Source organism: Caretta caretta, chromosome 23, assembly GCF_965140235.1.
Source record: "Caretta caretta isolate rCarCar2 chromosome 23, rCarCar1.hap1, whole genome shotgun sequence".
Classification (NCBI taxonomy): Eukaryota; Metazoa; Chordata; order Testudines; family Cheloniidae; genus Caretta; species Caretta caretta.
The window spans coordinates 7,194,373-7,215,649 of record NC_134228.1 but is presented as its reverse complement, the minus strand read 5'-3'; positions in this window follow the sequence as shown (position 1 = coordinate 7,215,649).

Sequence of the window (21,277 nt, the reverse complement as noted above, 5' to 3'; positions counted from 1 at the left end):
ACCAGGCAGTCCTCCCCGTGATGGCCTCCCCAGGGCGCAGCTCCGACTGCAGGGACTTGGCAGCAGAGGGCAGTGCCACGACATGCCAATCTGCTGAGGGGGGGGAGTTCAGCATCTTTCCAGAGCAGCCTCCTCAGACCCAGCCACTCCCTCCTTCTCCGCCTTCTCTGATACTGCCAGGGACAGCGTCAGCACTGTGCCCCCACAGGCACGGAAACCAGGGTGTGCCGGGGTACATTGCCCCCCCAGGGTGGCTGGGTCAGAGAGTCACGGCATCCATGCCAGGCTGGAGGCTCTTCTCCCCCTGGGGCAGGCACAGGAGACAGACCAATTGGGTCCCCAAGAGGGGGCGGCTTGCAGCAGGCCAGCGGGTGAGACTGTTTACCTTTCCTGGAGGAAGAAGGGGCGCGGTCTGGGTGGAGGCTCCTCTGGAGGGAGAAGCCCTGCTGAGCTAACGGGGGTGTGGGTGGAAACAGCCTTTGGCTCCTGGTGCAGGACGGGACTGTGTCATTAACATGGTACAAATTAAACGGATTAAAACCGGGCTAATGGAGAGGTCTCAATGTGCCTCTGGAACCAGGGACTCGTCACCGAGTGGATCTGTTTCCAGCAGGGTCCCGCAGCAGGAATTGGTTCTTGGCCCTGTGCTGTTTAATGTTTTTCTCAATGACCTGGAAGAAAACATCAAATCACCACTGCTAACATTTGCAGATGGCCCAGAATGTGTGGGAGAGGTGAATAATGATGGGGACAGACAAGTCACTGGCACAGAGCAGTCTGGGTCACTTGGAAAACTGGGCGCAAGCAAACAACATGTGTTTTAATAACGTCATTATTGTCTAGCGAGTCCATCGTTACAACCCTGTGAGGATTTTCTGTTTTACAGGGTCTGCACCCCAGTGTGTCTCACCTTTTTGTAACCCTTTAAAATATATATCTAGGAACAAACAATGCAGGCTATACTTCCAGGATGGGGCACTCTATCCTGGGGGTGCTTCGATGCTGAAAAAAGCTTGGGGCCCATGGTGGATAATCAACTGAACATGAACTCCCCCTGTAATGCTGTGGCCAAAGGGGCTAAAGCGATCCTGGGCTGCACAAACAGGGTGTGTCAAGTCGGAGCAGAGAGGTTATTTTACCTCTGTATTTGGCACTGGTGCAACCACTGCTGGGATCCTGGATCCAGCTCTGGTGCCCCCTATTCAAGAAGGATGTTGATACATTGGAGAGGGGTCAGGGAAGAGCCAGAAGAATGACTGAACAATCAGAAAACCTGCCTTATAGTGACAGACTGAAGGAACTCAATTTATCTTCTTAACAAAGAGCAGGTTTTGGGGAGATTTGATCACAGCCTATAGGGGGAACAAATGTTTGATAATGGGCTCTTCAGTCTAGCAGACAACAGCCTAACTTGATCCGGTGGCTGGAAATTGAAGCCAGACGAATTCAGGTTGGAAATAAGGTCTATGTTTTCATCAGGGAGGGGAATTAACCAAGGGTCACAGTGGATTCTCTTTCCCTGACAAGTTTTAAATTGAGAGGGGTTATTCTCTAGTTCAAACAGGGATTCCTTCAGGGCAGGCCAATGGCCTGTGTCACGCAGGAGGGCGAATGATCAGATCATGGTGATCGCTTCTGACCTTAGACTCTGGATCTGTCCTTGTTTGCCTGCTAGAGGCTGCAGCTTCCCCTCAAAGGGAGAAGATGCTGGAGCTGGGGCTGTGCCATGGGCCTGGCAGCTGGACTGCATTCTGGGGCATGCCCTGGGGATTGTGGGGAAAAGAAAGTGATCTCAAGAGCGGGCTGCCAGCTGCTGCCATGTATGAGGGCTTGGAGCAAGCCCTGTGTGTAACTAGGGCTGGCCTGGCTTGCCCTCCCTCCTGGTGGCATGTTTGGGGGGCCAGGGCCTGAGTTCCAGTCCAGCTGGGAAACGAACTGGAGAAGGTGGGGGAGCACTCTCCTTATCTCCCTTCCTGGCAGGATGGAGCCCCACTGACCACACAGCGTGGGAGTGCAGTTTGCTGGATGGGACCAGGCCCGTTGGCCCGTCCTTAGTTCCCTGCGCTGGTTCAGGGGCAGTGACGTCCACACAGCTGGCAGCATGATGCTGCGCTCCAGCCAGACGATTCTTCCTGATGCCTGAGCTCCAGCCTCCCTGCTCAACCGGCCGTGGCCAGCTTGGCTATCAGAGTCTGTTGCCAGCTTCCTCGGTGCCATTGGCACAGGGTGAATGGGGAGGGCTCTGCTCCATGAGGTCTGGTTGCTGGCTAGCCTCCACCGTGGTGCTGCCCTACATGTCCGTGTCCCATGCTGCGTGTCCCCCCTCCCTGCCCCATGACCTTGAGGATTCCAAGGAGGTAAGGGTGTGGTATAAATGCAGGGGGTGAGGGGCGCAGTGACAGGCGGCGGGGTATACAGGGAAACCAACTGAGAGAGGGAAGACGGGGGGGCCTTTTGGGGTCTGCTTTGCTCAGCCTGGGACCCTGAGGGTTGTCTCAGGGAGAGCAGTTTATATTGTTCTTTGCTCTTGGCTGAGCAAAACGGAGTGGGGGCTTGTGCCTCTGTTGTGGGGGACAAGGCCATGCCTGCGTTGGGGGGGGGTGCCTATGCAGGGCTGCTGGTGGGAGGTGGTTGACTGCAGGGCTCCAGCCTGGGGGGAAGGGGCCATGCCTGTGTGGGGAAGGTGGCGGGGGAGCGGCAGAGAACTGCTTGGCTGTGACGGGAGATCAGGCTGGAGAGTCACCTCTCTCTCAGGAAACGGGGGACCCAGGCCGGAGTGAGCTGGGTGGCTGGGTCCTGCTCTTTGGAACACTCCAAGGGCTGCGGTCCTCTCTCCCCCCAGCAGGGAGCAGGGTGGTATCAGACCCCGGGGGCAGGCGATGGGGCCTGCACTCCCCAGGCTGCACCCACCTGTGGTGGGGCTGCTCAGAGCGGGTCAGTGAGACCCTGCCCCATGTGGGGGGGCAGGGCATGGACGAAGCCTGGGGCTGGAGCTCCCTCCAGGGGTAGGGAGCAGGGGGCCTGGCCTGAGGGACACAGATGAGGAGCTGGGGTGGGGGGCAGTGGGCTGGGGGCACAGAAGGATGCTGGGTGTGCGGGCTGCCGCCAGGGGTGAGGGACAGGGGCGGAGCTGGGAGCTAGGGGCGGGGCTCCTGTCCTGGTGGGCGGGGCTTGGGACGGGGCTCCCTCCGGGGCGGGGGCTGGGGGCGGGGCTCCCTGCAAGGGTGTGGGGCGGAGCTGGCGGCGGCAGTCCAGCGCGGCGGCGATTGGCTGTGGCGAAGCATAGAGACAAGGCCGGTCCATCAGCTCCGGGGCGGGGCTGTTCGCTCGCCATTGGCTGGCGCAGCGGCCAATCGCCAGCGCCGAGCCCGTGGACCCGCAGGGCGTTAACCCTTCGCTGCCCGGGGGCCAGGGAGCAGCTCCTCTCCCGGCCGGCGAGGGGCCGCTCGGGGATGGGGCAGCGGGGGCTGAGAGCCCGGGGCCTTCTCGGGCTGCACCCGGCTGGCCGCGGGAGAACGGGGTCCTCTGCAGGCGTGTGGAGAGTCCTGCAGGCCGCGCCCTGCACACGCGTGCCCACACCCGCGTGTGACTGGCCGTGCGGCACGGGCACATGCGTGTAACTGGCCACACGGTGTAGGCACACGTGTGGGCAGAAGACACCGGGCCCCACAGCGCTCTTTGACCCAGTCGAGGCAGGACAAGGGCCCAGGGCCAGGTGCTGCAACCAGACACGTTCCCACGGGGAATAAGGCCCATATGTTCACCAGGGAGGGGGATTAGCCCAGTGGAGGCTCCATCTCCAGATGCTGCCAGGTCACTTTGGTTCCTTTGGGGAAGACGCTTCAGCCAAGCCCCAGTGATCGGGCCCAACACAGAGGGGCCAGGTGAGATGTAATGCCGTGTGTTACGCAGGAGGCCAGGCTAGATGGTCTCATGGGCCCATCTAGCTTTAAATTCTGTGCAAACGTAACCCAGCAAACCCATGCTCCTCTGATACAAATGCACAATCACATGCAGACGTGCCCTCCCCCCAGGTGGACGGACTCACGCTCACACACATGCTGACCCAAGCACAGCCACGCTCACGCACAGAGCGGTCCGTGCAAAGGAAATGCAACGTTTGCAAACCCCAGCAATTGGCACCGTGCTGATGAGAGGCCTACTGCCCCTCCACTTGCTGAGTCGTGCTGGGGCTGGGGGATTCCTGGCATGTCTCTGTGGGGGAGGGGGGTACCCTGGGCTGCACACACACACCCTGAGCTGAGCAGAGCGGGGGGGGGGGGGGGGCAAAACCTGCCTTCTCTTGGGAGTGTGTGTACATGTGTTTGCGGGTGTTGCGTCCCTCTAGCGGCTGGCTTGCAGTGACTGGTTCTGAGCGGGTTGGTGAGCGGAAGTGGCTGCAGGGGCGGTGTTTGTTTACCGGGTTCGGGTCTGCTCCCTGGGAGGTGCGTGGTACATGTCGTGGCAGACAGTGCATGTAGCAGACGTTGCAGTGGGGCCTCAGCAGGGACCAGCCAGGGCAGCTCTCTGCCTGCTAAACAGCCTCCTCCGCCCCGGGCTGCTCCGCGGCACCACAGGGGTCTCTCAGGAGAGACCACTGGGACTCCCCAGGCCAGAGCAACCCCCAGCGATCCTGCCTCCAGCGCCAGGGCTTGTGGTTGAGCTGCAGTCAGTCTCAGCCGGCCTGACTGCCTAGACAGAGCATGTGGCCTTGTGATGGGGCATCTGCCCCACACTGGCCCATAAGGGGTTAATAGGCAGCCAATTAGAGATGGGCTGCAAGGAGCTGCCAATCATGGCCCGCAGGCTCATATAAGAAGGGCTGGGCAGAGCAGAAGTCAGTAGCTGATTGGAGTGCAAGGGGGAGGAGACTTGGCTCCTAGCAGCAGGAAAGAGTCTCAGGACCCTGGACAGAGCATGCTGCCAGCAGGGACCAGGGAAGCTAGAGTGAGCTCCTGGCTGGCTGTTAAGACCGGCAGGCTGAAGCCCAGAGGTAAGGGCAAAGAAGGTGCTGGGGCCCATGAGGAAGTGGCCCAGGGAAAGGTGTGGAGAGGTTGGAGGGGAGACAGCACATGGCTGCCATCTACAGGGTTCCTGGGCTGGGACCTGGAGTAGTGGGTGGGCCCAGGTCCTCCCCCCTCCCTGCCATTGAGGAAGTAGCCAGACAACTGGCTGTGGTTGCTGTCACAGAGTGTGGGGGAGTCAGGGCCCTGCACCCCTCCCTGCTACCACTTCCTGTGATTCAATGTGATTCTCAGCTAGCCAGTAAAACAGAAGGTTTATTAGCTGACAGGAACACAGTCTAAAACAGCTTGTAGGTATAGAAAACAGGACTCCTCAGCCAGCTCCAAACTGAAACCCCTTCCAGTAGCCACACCCCTGGTCCCTCCTCTGGCCATTGTCCAGTTTCCTGGGCAGAAGGTGTCACCTGGCCCCAACCCTCTCCTGGGCTCAGGTTACGAAGGGCAGCCGCCATCCTTTATGTGCTGGCCGTCAAGTATCATCCCTCAGTGAAGTCACACCCTTATTTCCTATCATCATCTAGTATTGGGGCGGTACCCCAGGGAGACAGGCACTCCCTGTGTTAGCAGAAGATAGAAAAGTAGTAAAACTCCCATGCAACATTACTAGGTTAATACTCCCTACTCCGTCACAGTTGCCACTGAAGGAAGTGGCTGGACAGTGGACTGCAGTTCCCCTGGAACGGGGAGAACCGAGGGTGACACAGCTGAAGGGCTGCGTGCTGAAGAGCATGCTGCAGTCCTTGGGGTGACACAGTCCAGGAGCAGAGGTGATGGCAGGCGAGGCACCACCAGAAGAGGGCACAGAGCTAATTCCCAAGGTAGCCAGTAGGAGGTGCCGCAATGGGGAGTCTCACCCCATCACAGGACTCCCTTGCCAGGATGCCAGCTCCATTCAGACCCCATTCTGATGGGCATGGATCCCCCAGGCCTCTGAAGGACCTACTAGGCCAGAGGGGCAGCTGTGTTGTGGGAGCTAGGATCCTCCAAGAGAGGTTTGGAGAGGACCGAGTCCGGTCTGCCAGCAACACCCTGGGGAGGAGGTTTTTGAGCTTAGTGGGCTCCATAATCCCACAGAGCCAGATCCCATGGCTGGAGCTGACATGAGAAAAGCTCAGGAGAGAAGCAAGGTGCAAATATTTTGCAGGGAGGGCAAGTGACCCTGAGAACAAGGTACCCAGGGCCGTGGGATTTGACATCACTTGGAGTCTGTACACTGAGGTGTTTGTAATGATCACAACAATAGCATACAGCTGAGTGGGGTCCATGCTTGTAACTCTATGGCGTCTGTGCAGGTAACCCAGGTTTAGGAAAAAAGGTGTGAAAAAGGCTTGGGTTGTTTGCCATTGATTTCAGGGAGGGAGGTAAGTGCTTCATGGGGGGAAATGTTTTGGTCCCATGAGGCATTGCAAACCCAACCCAACATTCCACTCGGCTCCATGAACTGGGAGATAGCGACCCACAGTGCAGCGCTCCATGGGTCGATGCAAGCCCTGCTAGTGAGGATGCACTCCGCCGATACAATGTGCGCAGTGGGGACATGCAGAACCGACTTGCTTAAAGCAGAGGCTCAACATTGACTTAAGTAAAACTGACCTAATTTTGCAGTGTAGACATCGTCACCAAGTTTTGCTGTGATGAGGTTCCCTAACTGTGGTGGGGCGATAGACAGAACACACATCCCTATCTTGGCACCAGACCACCTTGCCAAAGAGTACATAAATCGAAAAGGGGTACTTCTCAATGGTATTGCAAGCACTAGTGGATCACAGGGTCTGGTTCACTGACATCAACATGGGATGGTCGGGAAAGGTGCATGATGCACACATCTTTAGGAACTCCGGTCTGTTCAGAAAGCTGCAAGCAGAGAGTTTCTTTCCAGACTGCAGAATAACTGTTGGTGATGTTGAAATGCCAATCATGATCCTGGGAGACCCAGCCTACCCCTTGTTTCCATGGCTCACAAAGCTGTACACAGGCAGCCTGGACAGCAGTAAAGAGTGGCTCAACCATAGGCTGAGCAAGTGCAGAATGGTGGTGAAATGTGCCTTTAGATATTTAAAAGCCTGCTGGCGTAGTTTGCTTACGAGGTTAGACCTCAGTGAAAGCAATATCTCCGTTGTTGCTGTGAGCTCCATAATATCTGTGAAACAAAGGGAGAAAAGTTTCCAGCGGGGGCGGGGTAAAGGCAGATCGCCTGGCAGCCAATTTCAAGCAGTCAGACACCAGGGCAATAAGAAGAGTATATCGAAGTGCGCGGCATCTCTGTGAGGCTTTGAAAACTAGTTTAATCAATGACTCACAGTAATGTGACCCTTGTGTATTGTTCCTTACCTGGTTGTATATACTCCCCTGTAAACTATACCCCCACTAACCACTGTGTGCTGAATGAATAAAGAGCCTTTTCTCCACAATCCATTACTTTTCTTTGCTGTCTGTCAGTGTTTGTGAGCATAATAAAAATTAAGATAACACTGCGGGAGGAGAAACAAGGACAGCATGCTTACAATTGCACTGCACTAACAATCAAAGGTGGGGGAACAGGCGCCTTCTGGTCCTTGTACCTGTCCCAGGAGTTGAGTGCAAGGGATACCGGACTCTTTCCCCATCCCGCCCCCCCGCATCCTAGGACGTCTGGGAGAGGAGGATGTGGAACTTGGTGACAAGGGCCGCAGGTTCGGCATAGGCTGCAGCAGGACTCTAGAGTCCAGCTGCCTTTCTTGAGCCTCAGCCAGATGCCTCAACATGTCTGTTTGCTCCCTCATAATCCACAGCATCTCGTCCTGCAGGTCATGCTTGTGTTCCCTGTATTCTCTTCTGTGCTCACGGTCATTGTGCAGGCTCTCCGACAGCGCAGTCCTCCATGCGCTGAACTCCGTCTTGTCACCCTCGGAGGCACGCACTAACTCATTGAATGTGTCCTCCCACATCTTCTTTTCCTGCCTTCTAAACTGGGAAAGTCTCTGTCCTGGTGTGGAGGATGCGCCTATGGACAAGGTTTCAGCTGCAGAGAATACTAAACACAAGGGTACCTGTGAGCTGTAGCTCACGAAAGCTTATGCTCAAATAAATTTGTTAGTTTCTAAGGTGCCACAAGTACTCCTTTTCTGAGTGCATACAGTGTGTCTGGTGCAAGGTTAAATCTTGTTATAAAAGAAACTCCCCTCAATGCACTTCCGTGCAAGCTACAACTTAAGCAGAACCGCTGGCTACTGCAAGAATCTGTTTCCTGCTCCAGCCACAGTGAGTAAGGCCATGAGGCCGGGGGGGGAGGGGGGAGGTCTTGTGCTGCAGACATCCTTGGGATCAATGGTTGCAACATCAGTACAACCCCCTTTCCCATAGCAACCGGGATGGTGCTTGAGGACAGGCACCAGTGTAAAGTCCCACAAATAGGTGGATTGTTACAAAAGTGGCACCATGTTGGGGTGGAAGGGAGATGAACAGGAAGTGTCGTCGCCCCTCCCCCCCCCCCTTTTAAATGCTGGCTGCAATACATGGTGATCCCTTTCAACCACAATCAGGGCTTGCTCGGGGAAAGCATGGTTGTGTGACCCAGAATTCACCAAACGGGGTGGATTATTTATTAAATTGCTTGCGGTTTAAGGGCTAGCATTTAAAGCTTCCCCTAGGTGACCCAATGCCAGGGGTGGGCAAACTACGGCCCCCGGGCCGGATGCAGCTCCTCAGGGCTTTGGCCCTGCACTGCTCTCAGAAGTGGCCGGCACCATGTCCCTGGGGTCCCGGGGGCAGAGGGCTCTGTGCATTGCCCTTGCCTCCAGGCACCGCCCCCCCCCCCAAGCTCCCACTGGCTGTGAACGGAGAACCACAGCCAATGGGAGCTTCGGGGGAGGTACCTGGAGGCGTGGTAAGGGCAACGCACAGAGCCCTGTGCCCCACCCCTCCCCAAGGGGCTGCGCAGGGACGTGCTTCCCGGAGTGGCGCTGTGTGGGGGACAGGGCAGGCATGCAGGGAGCCTGCCCTGGCCCTAGTGCTTGCCGGCTGCCACCGGAGCCACTTTAGGTAAGCTGTGCCAGGCCGGAGCCCGAGCCCCTCCTGTACCCCACCCCTCAACTCCCTGCCCTAAGCCCCCTGCCTGCACCTCACACCCCTCCTGCACCTCAACTCCCTGCCCTGAGCCCCCTGTCACACCCTGCACCCCTCCTGCACCCCAATCCCCTTCCCTGAGCCCCCTGTCACATCCTGCACCCCAATCCCCTTCCCTGAGCCCCCTGTCACACCCTGCACCCCTCTTGCACCCCAACTCCCTGCCCTGAGCCCCCTGTCACACCCTGCACCCCTCCTGCACCCCAATCCCCTTCCCTGAGCCCCATCCTACACCCCGCACCCCTCCCCTTCCCCAATCCCTTGCCCTGAGCCCGTTCCTGCACACACCGCACCCCCTCCCGCACCCCAACCCCCTGCCCCGGCCCTGCATACAATTTCCCCATCCAGCTGTGGCCCTCGGCCCAAAAAGTTTGTCCACCCCTGCCCTATGCGATATCGCTCTCCTGAGGGTAACAGAGGCGGAAAGGGAGCAGATGCTGGTGGTGTCTGGGCACAGACCTGGTCCTCATGCTGCAATGATGCCAGAAGAGTTCATACGGGAGCGGCGTGGGAAAGTGCCCTACCGTGGGGGATGAAATAAGGCAGCCCTTCCCAGAAACCTGCCGCAGAGACTGCACAGTACCTCCATGAAAGCTGCTTAGAGAGTCCAAGGGAGGACTCCCGGGTCCATAGGCGCCGACTTCCCTTTTTTTCTGTGGGTCCTCGACTCCATCCCTTCTGTGAGGCCCCGCATAGATGCCAGCGTTTCTTCTGCTGGTTCGGAGCTCTGCCCGTACGGGATCTTCTCCCCACCCAGCGATAAGATCCAGCACCTCCTCTGCGCTCCATGCTGGGGCTCGTTTGTGGCCTTGAGCATCCATGGGCCGCTGTGCAGACGAGCTGCTCCCCCAGCCCCATCAAACAGGAATTTAAAGTCAGGGCTTTAACAGGGGGGTGGCTGTTTCCTGTGTACCTGGCTGAAGTGCAGTGGAATTGAAAGCGCTCTCCAGAGCGGACGCAGCAGAGCACTGTGGGACACCAATTCATTCGAATTGTACGACGCGGTGTCTACAGGCTCTACGCTATCCCCATGTTGGCTCGTGGATGTCGACGGAAGTGCTACGCTGCTCGCGGAGGTGGAGTACGGAAGTCGACTTTACAAGCTCTTTAGGTTGGCGGAAGGGACGCGGTAGCGTAGACACAGATGTTATTAACTCAGCCTAACGCGGCATATGTCGACCTAACTTTGTAGTGTAGACCAGGCCTGAGGCATGACGGGGCAGTGGGTGAAGAGAGCGGAGTGGATTTGCAACGAGGGCCAGGCTGTATGGTGCAGGGCGCAGTGACTACAGGACCTGGAGATGCGGGTCCCAGCTGCCTGGGTGCCGTCCCTGCAGGATTCCTCCCCCTGGCAGCGCCCATCCCTGCAGGATCCCCCTGGCAGCGCCCATCCCTGCAGGATGTCCCTGGCACTGCCAAGGGGTGGCTTCGTTCCCCAGGGCCATGTCTCCCCCATCTCAGGCCGACACAAGTCCAGCTGTCTGGGAGCCAGGGCAGAGGACCAGGGAGCTGTTCTGACTTCAGGCTGGCTATGCCCCACTGACTGGTGCCCTTGTTTGGGGCTGGCGAGCCAACAGCTGGGGCTATTGTCTGCCAAGTGCCTGAGCAGTAAATAAAGTCCCTCTGGCTAGTTTCCTCCTGCTGAGCAGCATCGCGGAGATAATGGGCATCCATGACACACAGGCCCATTGTGTGCCCTGGTGCTTCCTTGGGCTGACACCCGCCACTGGCCGAATAACCTCAGGGCCGGCCAGCGGACAGAACAGAGCCAGCCTGGGTCCCACGCACCCACCCAGGAAAGCATTTGCACTCTGCAAAGCCAGGGTCACCCCCACGGATGGGCTCGAACCCTGACTCGGGGAAAGAGCAAAGCGTATCTGGGAGAGGACCGGCTCTAGGCACCAGCCAAGCAAGTACGTGCTTGGGGCGGTTCCAGGGGCCACCCCTTTTTTATTTATTTATTTTTTTGGCTGGGGCAGTTGCGCTCTCAGAGCTTCAGGCGGCAAATTTTTTGCTTGGGGCAGCAAAAAACCTAGAGCCGGCCCTGATCTGGGAATGGGGAGCCGTCACCCCTGGGGCAAGTCTGGTGGGATCCTGTGGGGCTCCGCTCCTGGCCTGATGCAGGTCAGGAGCTTTATTGATGATCGGGAAGAAAATATCTGACAGCTGCTGGCGAGGTTACAAAGGACACGCAGAGCGGTGCAGGGTGGTGTGGACAGCTCAGTCTCACGGTGTGATCGGGATCACCTGGGCTGTTGGTGCCCTGGGACCAAACAGGTTTAAAAGCCAACGGCAAAGTCATAATCAAAGGGAAAAGGGTGTTGGCCACTCGTCTGGGGTGGAGGCCGTGTCCTGGGAAGCAGGGACTCTGCAAAAGACTTGGGGGGTCGTGGGTGGATGAGCCGGGGTGGATGAGCAGGAGCAGGGAGGATACAGCACTGGTGAGACCATCACTGGATCCTGCGTCCGGCTCTGGTGGTAACATGTCAGACAAAGCACTGATAAATCGAAGAAGAGCTATTGGAAGGATGCAAGGGCTGGATGAGGCTGAAGGGGCTGGATCTGGGTAGTTTGTCCCAGAGAAGGGTCAGAGGCACAAGGCTCCTGGCCTGCCAGCACCACCCTGGGGAGCAGGGTTCGGAGAGCAGAGAGCTCTGCAACCCAGCAGACAGCAGCAGACCCAGACCTGATGGTGCAAAACAAATCTAGGTTTGAAATAAGGTGTTGCTGTAAGGCGGATGGGAATGAGCTCCTGGAGCAGACCCCCGCAACCTGGGGCATATGACAGCACCTGGGGCTTTGTACGGAGGCTGGGGGCTTCTTTGTGAAAGGCCCGCTGGGGAAGTGCTGGGTGGGATGCCGGACTCACTGTGACCAGTGCTGTGCCAGGGGCCAGACTAGAGCAGTGGTTCTCAACCAGGGGTATGCATAGCCCTGGGGGGTCTGCCGAGGTCTTCCAGGGGGTCCGTCAACTCATCCAGATATTTGCCTAGTTTTACAACAGGCTACAGAAAAAGTACCAGCAAAGTCAGTACGGACTAAAATTTCATACAGACAATGACTTGTTTGTACTGCTCTATATACGGTACACTGAAACGTAAGGACAGTATTTATATTCCAATCCATTTATTTTATAATGATATGGTACAAATGAGAGAGTCAGCGATTGCTCAGTAACAGTGTGGCTGTGACACTTTGGTATTTTGATGTCTGATTTTGTAAGCAAGTTGTCTTGTATCCCCAAGTTTCACCACACTTGCAATCAGCCTCCTGAAAGGGGGACAGCAGGCTGCGTAGCTGGAGCACCCACCCACAGCTCACCACCCACCAGCCACCCGTGGATCAGCTGTTCGGTGGATCCTGCCGGTTACCGCCAATCAGATGCTCAGCGGCAGGCAGAGTTGGGGTGGGAATAGGAAGAGCAGGGGTGGGACCTTGGGGGAGGGGGTGGGAGTGGGGGTGGGGCCTCAGAGCAGGGGTAGAGCACCCACCTGGACAGAAGAAAGCTGTCACCTGAGGTAGGCTGGAAAGGTTGAGAGCCAGCGGCACTAGATCATCCTAATGAACCCTTCTGACCTTCACATTTTGGAGTTGGTGAAGCCTGGCAATGGGGCTGCTGGCCACACCGCCACCATGCCTCCCACAGTCCCCAGGAGAGAAAGTAAAGTCACCCCCCAGGCATGGAGGCTGGGGATCCATCTGTCTTGGGATTAGACCCTTATGGTCTCTTCTAACGCTGTGGGTCTATGATTCTATAAGGACAGCCACAGCAGGTCAGACCAATGGTCCATCTGGCCAGTGTCCTGTCTTCTGACAGTGGCCAATGCCAAGTGCTTTGGAGGGAATGAACAGACCAGGGCAATTATCCAGTGATCTGTCCCCTGTCGTCCAGTCCCAGCTTCTGGCAGGCAGAGGCTAGGGATGCCCAGAGCATCGGGTTGCTTCCCTGACCATCTTGGCTAACAGCCATTGATGGACCTATCCTCCATGACTGTCATGGATCCGCAGGTTCGGTGCTCTTGTCTAGGTCTGGAACCGTCCCTGGGAGGACCCGTTCAGTGTGTCAGCCCCCTTAGGGGTAAGCCCTGTGGCTTCACCGCCCCCTGGGACCAAGCCTCAGAGCCTTCAGCCCCCCGCTTCTCTCCCTGAGCTCCCTGCGGTGAGTCCACCTGAGTTGGACACCTGGGGAGACTCACACACCCCAAGGGAGCAAAGCACCCCGACTCCCTGCCTTGGGAGTGACCCTCCACCAGTGCTGGAGAAGCAGGAGGGTTTATTGGATGTCTGGAGCACAGTGTAGAAAGTCCTTAGGGAACATGGAGAACAGAAAGTTACAGCAACGTCCATTTGGGTCAGCCCAGAGCCCTCCTCTGACCCCTCTATAGGCCCAGTCCAGAAGCTTTCTTCCCTCCAGCAGCCCACACTTAACAACCTCACCTGGCCCCTCCCCCGTCCTTTGCTCTCCAGCTGGTCACACCCAGCTGGCTTCCTGCGGAGGGTGGGCCATCCATGGTCATTTGTTGCTAGGTGCCAAATGTCCGGGCAATTGGAATGGCCAGTGTCTTCTGAGACTCTCCATGGTCAGGGGGCCTAGGCCCTGAGCAGCTAGGCCTCAGTCACGCCTGTATTTCTGGGTCTCTGTAAAGAGTAAACCACTTCCCTCTCCGACCTAGTTCAGCATGCACCACATAGAGGAAACTGAGGCGCACTCAATAGTCATCCAAAATATTATGAAAATTCCCACTGTCTCACAATGACCTTGTCTTATTCTATAACCCAGTTATAGCTTTGGCCTTCACAACATAGAATCATAGAATCATAGAATATAAGGGTTGGAAGGGACCCCAGAAGGTCATCTAGTCCAACCCCCTGCTCGAAGCAGGACCAAATCCCAGTTAAATCATCCCAGCCAGGGCTTTGTCAAGCCTGACCTTAAAAACCTCTAAGGAAGGAGATTCTACCACCTCCCTAGGTAACGCATTCCAGTGTTTCACCACCCTCTTAGTGAAAAAGTTTTTTCTAATATCCAATCTAAACCTCCCCCACTGCAGCTTGAGACCATTACTCCTCGTTCTGTCATCTGCTACCATTGAGAACAGTCTAGAGCCATCCTCTTTGGAACCCCCTTTCAGGTAGTTGAAAGCAGCTATCAAATCCCCCCTCATTCTTCTCTTCTGCAGGCTAAACAATCCCAGCTCCCTCAGCCTCTCCTCATAACTCATGTGTTCCAGACCCCTAATCATTTCTGTTGCCCTTTGCTGGACTCTCTCCAATTTATCCACATCCTTCTTGAAGTGTGGGGCCCAAAACTGGACACAGTACTCCAGATGAGGTCTCACCAATGTCGAATAGAGGGGAACGATCACGTCCCTCGATCTGCTCGCTATGCCCCTACTTATACATCCCAAAATGCCATTGGCCTTCTTGGCAACAAGGGCACACTGCTGACTCATATCCAGCTTCTCGTCCACTGTCACCCCTAGGTCCTTTTCCGCAGAACTGCTGCCCAGCCATTCGGTCCCTAGTCTGTAGCTCTGCATTGGGTTCTTCCGTCCTAAGTGCAGGACCCTGCACTTATCCTTATTGAACCTCATCAGATTTCTTTTGGCCCAATCCTCCAATTTGTCTAGGTCCTTCTGTATCCTATCCCTGCCCTCCAGCGTATCTACCACTCCTCCCAGTTTAGTATCATCCGCAAATTTGCTGAGAGTGCAATCCACACCATCCTCCAGATCATTTATGAAGATATTGAACAAAACCGGCCCCAGGACCGACCCTTGGGGCACTCCACTTGATACCGGCTGCCAACTAGACATGGAACCATTGATAACTACCCGTTGAGCCCGACAATCTAGCCAGCTTTCTACCCACCTTATAGTGCATTCTTCCAGCCCATACTTCCTTAACTTGCTGACAAGAATACTGTGGGAGACAGTGTCAAAAGCTTTGCTAAAGTCAAGAAACAATACATCCACTGCTTTCCCTTCATCCACAGAACCAGTAATCTCATCATAAAAGACGATTAGATTAGTCAGGCATGACCTTCCCTTGGTGAATCCATGCTGGCTGTTCCTGATCACTTTCCTCTCATGCAAGTGCTTCAGGATTGATTCTTTGAGGACCTGCTCCATGATTTTTCCAGGGACTGAGGTGAGGCTGACTGGCCTGTAGTTCCCAGGGTCCTCCTTCTTCCCTTTTTTAAAGATGGGCACTACATTAGCCTTTTTCCAGTCATCCAGGACTTCCCCCGTTCGCCACAAGTTTTCAAAGATAATGGCCAATGGCTCTGCAATCACAGCCGCCAATTCCTTCAGCACTCTCGGATGCAACTCGTCCGGCCCCATGGACTTGTGCACGTCCAGCTTTTCTAAATAGTCCCGAACCACTTCCTTCTCCACAGAGGGCTGGTCACCTTCTCCCCATGCTGTGCTTCCCAGTGCAGTAGTCTGGGAGCTGACCTTGTTAGTGAAAACAGAGGCAAAAAAAGCATTGAGTACATTAGCTTTTTCCACATCCTCTGTCACTAGGTTGCCTCCCTCATTCAGTAAGGGGCCCACACTTTCCTTGGCTTTCTTCTTGTTGCCAACATACCTGAAGAAACCCTTCTTGTTACTCTTGACATCTCTGGCTAGCTGCAGCTCTAGGTGCGATTTGGCCCTCCTGATATCATTCCTACATGCCCGAGCAATATTTTTATACTCTTCCCTGGTCATATGTCCAATCTTCCACTTCTTGTAAGCCTCTTTTTTATGTTTAAGATCCGCTAGGATTTCACCATTAAGCCAAGCTGGTCGCCTGCCATATTTACTATTCTTTCGACTCATCGGGATGGTTTGTCCCTGTAACCTCAACAGGGATTCCTTGAAATACAGCCAGCTCTCCTGGACTCCTTTCCCCTTCAAGTTAGTCCCCTAGGGGATCCTGGCCATCCGTTCCCTGAGGGAGTCGAAGTCTGCTTTCCTGAAGTCCAGGGTTCGTATCCTGCTGCTTACCTTTCTTCCCTGCGTCAGGATCCTGAACTCAACCAACTCATGGTCACTGCCTCCCAGATTCCCATCCACTTTTGCTTCCCCCACTAATTCCAAGGAGTTCCACAGGGTGAATGTGTGTTGTGTGAAGAAATACTTCCCTTTGTTTGTTTTTCAACCTGCTGCCTGCTAATTTTATCGGGTGACCCCTGGTTTTCGTGTGATGTGAAGGAGTGAATAACACGTCCCTGTTCACTTTCTCCACCCCAGTCATGATTTTATTGACTTTTATCATGTCCCCCTGTAGTCGTCTCTTTTCCAAGCTGAACAGTCCCGGTCTTTGTAATCTCTCCTTATGTAGAAGCTGTTCCATTCCCCTGCTCATTTTTGTTGCCCTTTTCTGAACCTTTTCCAATTCCTTTCTAATATAGCTTGAGTTGGGGCGACCAGAACTGCCCGCAGGATTCAAGGTGTGGCCATACCATGGACTTATATAGAGACATTATGATATTTTCTGTTGTATTTCCTCCTTTTCCTTCTGGTTCCTAACACTGCTCGTGGTTTTGACTGATGCTGCCCATCGAGCAGATGTGTTCAGGGAACTATGGCTCCAAGGTGCTAATGTTAACGAATCACAGAATATCAGAGTTGGAAGGGACCTCAGGAGGTCATCTAGTCCAACCCCCTGCTCAAAGCAGGACCAATCCCCAATTTTTGCCCCAGATCCCTAAATGGCCCCCTCAAGAATTGAGCTCACAACCTTGGGTTTAGTAGGCCAATGCTCAAACCACTGAGCTATCTCTTTCTTGAGTGGAAACAGATAATTTACACTCCATCGCTGTGTATGTAGAGTTGGGATTATGTTTTCCAGTGGGCATCACTTTGCACTTATTTGAGAGATCCTTTTGTAACCCTTCTCAGTCTGCCTGGGACTTACCTACCTGGAGTAATTCTGTAACATCAGCAAATTTTACCACCTCACTGTTCACCCCTTTTCCCAGATCAATTATGAATACGTTGAATAGCACTGGACCTGGTACAGACCCCTGAGGGACACCACTATTTACCTCTCTCCATTCTGAAAAATTAGCCATTTATTCCTACCCTTTGTCTCCTATCTTTTCACCACTTACGGATCCATGAGAGGACCTTCCCTCTTATCCCATGTGCTTATGAGCCTTTCGTGAGGGATGTTGTCAAAGGCTTTCTGAAAGTCCAAGTAAATTCTAGCCACCAGATCACCCTTGTCCTCATATATGTTGACTCCCTCAGACCATTTGAATGGATGGGTGAGGCATGATTTCCCTTTACAAAAGTCGTGTTGACTCTTTCCCGGCACATCGTGTTTTTCTGTGTGTTCTTTACTGTAGTTTCAGGCAGTTTGCCCGGTACTGAAAGTTACGCTCACCGGCCTGTAATTGCCAGGATTGCCTCTAGAGCCTTTTAAAAAATCGTCAGTCCTCCAGCTCTGTGGTCCAGAGGCTGATTTAAGTGATAGGTTACACACCCCAGTTAGCAGGGGCTCTGACAGTGCAGATGGTGCTCAGGGTGGGGGGCGGGTCAGGAAGATGGTGCCAGGGAGGGCGCTGGCAGCGCTGGCTTGGGGCGGAAGGTGCAGGGGGCTGAGGCAGGCCAGGTGGTGCCCAGGGCTCCAGCATGGGTGCAGATGACCGTCAGGCTCCATGAACCACCTACAAACGTACAATTTCTATAAGGCTCAGGAAATGTGGCTGAGTGGGGCTCGAGAAGGGACATGCCCTGAACAGGGTCCTAGCCCAGTGCCCACCCCCCACTGCCTGGAGCAGGCCCCTGGGCCTAGCCCTCCTGCATCGCACAGGGGCAGAGCGAGGGGCCCATCCAGCCTGCCATACCCTGGCAGACTCTTGGTCCCCTCTAGCTAGGCCAGGCAGCAGCACACACAGAGGGGAGAGGGGACCCTGCCACTGCATGTGGCCCCACTGAGCGGGACCTGAGGGGGATCCTGGCCCACCCCAGTCTGCCAACTGCCCTGCCCGCACCAGGTTCCCAGCCCCCTGCCTGCCCCACTCTGCCAGTCCCCCTACTCACTCCCCTCAGCCCCACCCCTCACCCCCCTCTGCTCCCCTGCCCCAAAGAAAGTGTCACACCCAGGGCACCCAGCTGCGCTGCCCGCGCTGGGGATGGCCACAGGGGGGCAGCAGAGGGCCAGGAACGAGGTGTCGACAGACACCTGCCACTTGGTCGCTACATTATTTCAATGAGCTAATTTGCACGTCAGTCGGCAGCGACCAGCAGGAGTTCGCCTGGGAGTTCGCCCGGGGAGAGCCCGCTGAGGCTGCCATCTGGCCGGCTTCTCTGAGTAGTCACTGCAACTTCTGAGGAAGCTCGTAGAAGGAAGGTAACATGGAAGGGGGGTGTTCAGCTGTTGTGACCGGCACTGGATGTGCCAGGTTTGTGTTTCTCCCACAGGACAGAAGCGACTTTGTCTGTACCAAGTGCAAGCTGGTCTCCATACGGGAAGAGAAGGTTCAAGGTCTGGAGCAACAGGTATCGACCCTGCGGTGCATAAGAGAAACTGAAGATTTCCTGGACGGACGTCAGGATAGGCTTCTACGGGCACAAGGTTCTGAAGATTCAGAGCAGGCTGCGCAGCGGGGACAGGACGGTGAAGAAATTTGGCAGCATGTGACCTCCAGAAGAAGAAAGGGGAACGTCCATGTACCAGCAGGGCAGATACAGGTGAGCAACCGTTTTCATGTTCTCTCCACCGGTACTAAAGCGGAGAGTGGACCAGATGATACGTCTGAGGGAAGGGAGCAGAAGGAGACTGCTGATTGGAAGGCATGAGATGCACTGTCCTAGGGTTGGGCGTTCCACGACCACCGCTTCCAAGAGAAGGAGGCGGGTGGTGGTGGTTGGGGACTCTCTCCTCAGGGGGACTGAGTCATCTATTGGCCGCCCCGACCGGGGAAACCGAGAAGTCTGCTGCTTGCCAGGAGCTAAGATTCGCAATGTGATGGAGAGTCTGCCGAGACTCATCAAGCCCTCGGATCGCTACCCCTTCCTGCTTCTCCACGTGGGCACCAATGACACTGCCAAGAATGACCTTGAGCGGATCACTGCAGACTACGTGGCTCTGGGAAGAAGGATAAAGGAGTTTGAGGCGCAAGTGGTCTTCTCGTCCATCCCCCCCGTGGAAGGAAAAGGCCTGGGTAGAGACCGTCGAATCGTGGAAGTCAACGAATGGCTACGCAGGTGGTGCCGGAGAGAAGGCTTTGGATTCTTTGACCATGGGATGGTGTTCCAAGAAGGAAGAGTGCTAGGCAGAGACGAGCTCCACCTAACGAAGAGAGGGAAGAGCATCTTCGCAAGCAGGCTGGCTAACCTAGTGAGGAGGGCTTTGAACTAGGTTCACCGGGGGAAGGAGACCAAAGCCCTGAGGTAAGTGGGGAAGTGGGATACCGGGAGGAGGCATGAGCAGGAGCGCGTGAGAGGGGAGGGCTCCTGCCTCATACTGAGAAAGAGGGGCAATCAGCAGGTTACCTCAAGTGCCTATATACAAATGCACGAAGCCTGGGAAACAAGCAGGGAGAACTGGAAGTCCTGGCAAAGACAAGGAATTATGATGTGATTGGAATAACAGAGACTTGGTGGGATAACTCACATGACTGGAGTACTGTCATGGATGGATATAAACTGTTCAGGAAGGACAGGCAGGGCAGAAAAGGTGGGGGAGTTGCACTGTATGTAAGGGAGCAGTATGACTGCTCAGAGCTCAAGTATGAAACTGCAGAAAAACCTGAGAGTCTCTGGATTAAGTTTAGAAGCATGAGCAACAAGGGTGATGTCATGGTGGGAGTCTGCTATAGACCACCGGACCAGGGGGATGAGGTGGATGAGGCTTTCTTCCAGCAACTCACAGAAGTTACTAGATCGCAGACTCTGGTTCTCATGGGAGACTTCAATCACCCTGATATCTGCTGGGAGAGCAATACAGCAGTGCACAGAAAATCCAGGAAGTTTTTGGAAAGTGTAGGGGACAATTTCCTGGTGCAAGTGCTGGAGGAACCAACTAGGGGCAGAGCTCTTCTTGACCTGCTGCTCACAAACCGGGAAGAATTAGTCGGGGAAGCTAAAGTGGATGGGAACCTGGGAGGCAGTGACCATGAGATAGGATCCTGAACTCGACCAACACAAGGAAGAAAGGAGAGCAGCAGAATACAGACCCTGGACTTCAGAAAAGCAGACTTTGACTCCCTCAGGGAACTGATGGGCAAGATCCCCTGGAAGAATAACATGAGGTGGAAAGGAATCCAGGAGAGCTGGCTGTATTTTAAAGAATCCTTATTGAAGTTACAGGGACAAACCATCCTGATGTGTAGAAAGAATAGTAAATATGGCAGGCGACCAGCTTGGCTTAACAGTGAAATCTTTGCTGCTCTTAAATACAAAAAAGAAGCTTACAAGAAGTGGAAGATTGGACTAATGACCAAGAATGAGTATAAAAATATTGCTCGGGCTTGCAGGAGTGAAATCAGGAAGGCCAAATCACACCTGGAGTTGCAGCTAGCAAGAGATGTTAAGAGTAACCAGAAGGGTTTCTTCAGGTACGTTAGCAACAAGAAGAAAGTCAAGGAAAGTGTGGGCCCCTTACTGAATGAGGGAGGCAACCTAGTGACAGAGGATGTGGAAAAACCTAATGTACTCAATGCTTTTTTTGCCTCTGTCTTCACAAATAAGGTCAGCTCCCAGACTACTGCACTGGGAAGCACAGCATGGGGAGAAGGTGACCAGCCCTCTGTGGAGAAGGAAGTGGTTCGGGACTATTTAGAAAAGCTGGACGAGCGCAAGTCCATGGGGCTGGATGTGCTGCATCCGAGAGTGCTAAAGGAGTTGGCGGATGTGATTGCAGAGCCATTGGCCATTATCTTTGAAAACTCATGGCAATCGGGGGAGGTCCCAGATGACTGGAAAAAGGCTAATGTAGTGCCCATCTTTAAAAAAGGGAAGAAGGAGGATCCTGGGAACTACAGGCCAGTCAGCCTCACCTCAGTCCCTGGAAAAATCTTGGAGCAGGTCCTCAAGGAATCAATTCTGAAGCACTTAGAGGAGAGGAAAGTGATCAGGAACAGTCAGCATGGATTCACTAAGGGCAAGTCATGCCTGACTAATCTAATTGCCTTCTCTGATGAGATAACTGGC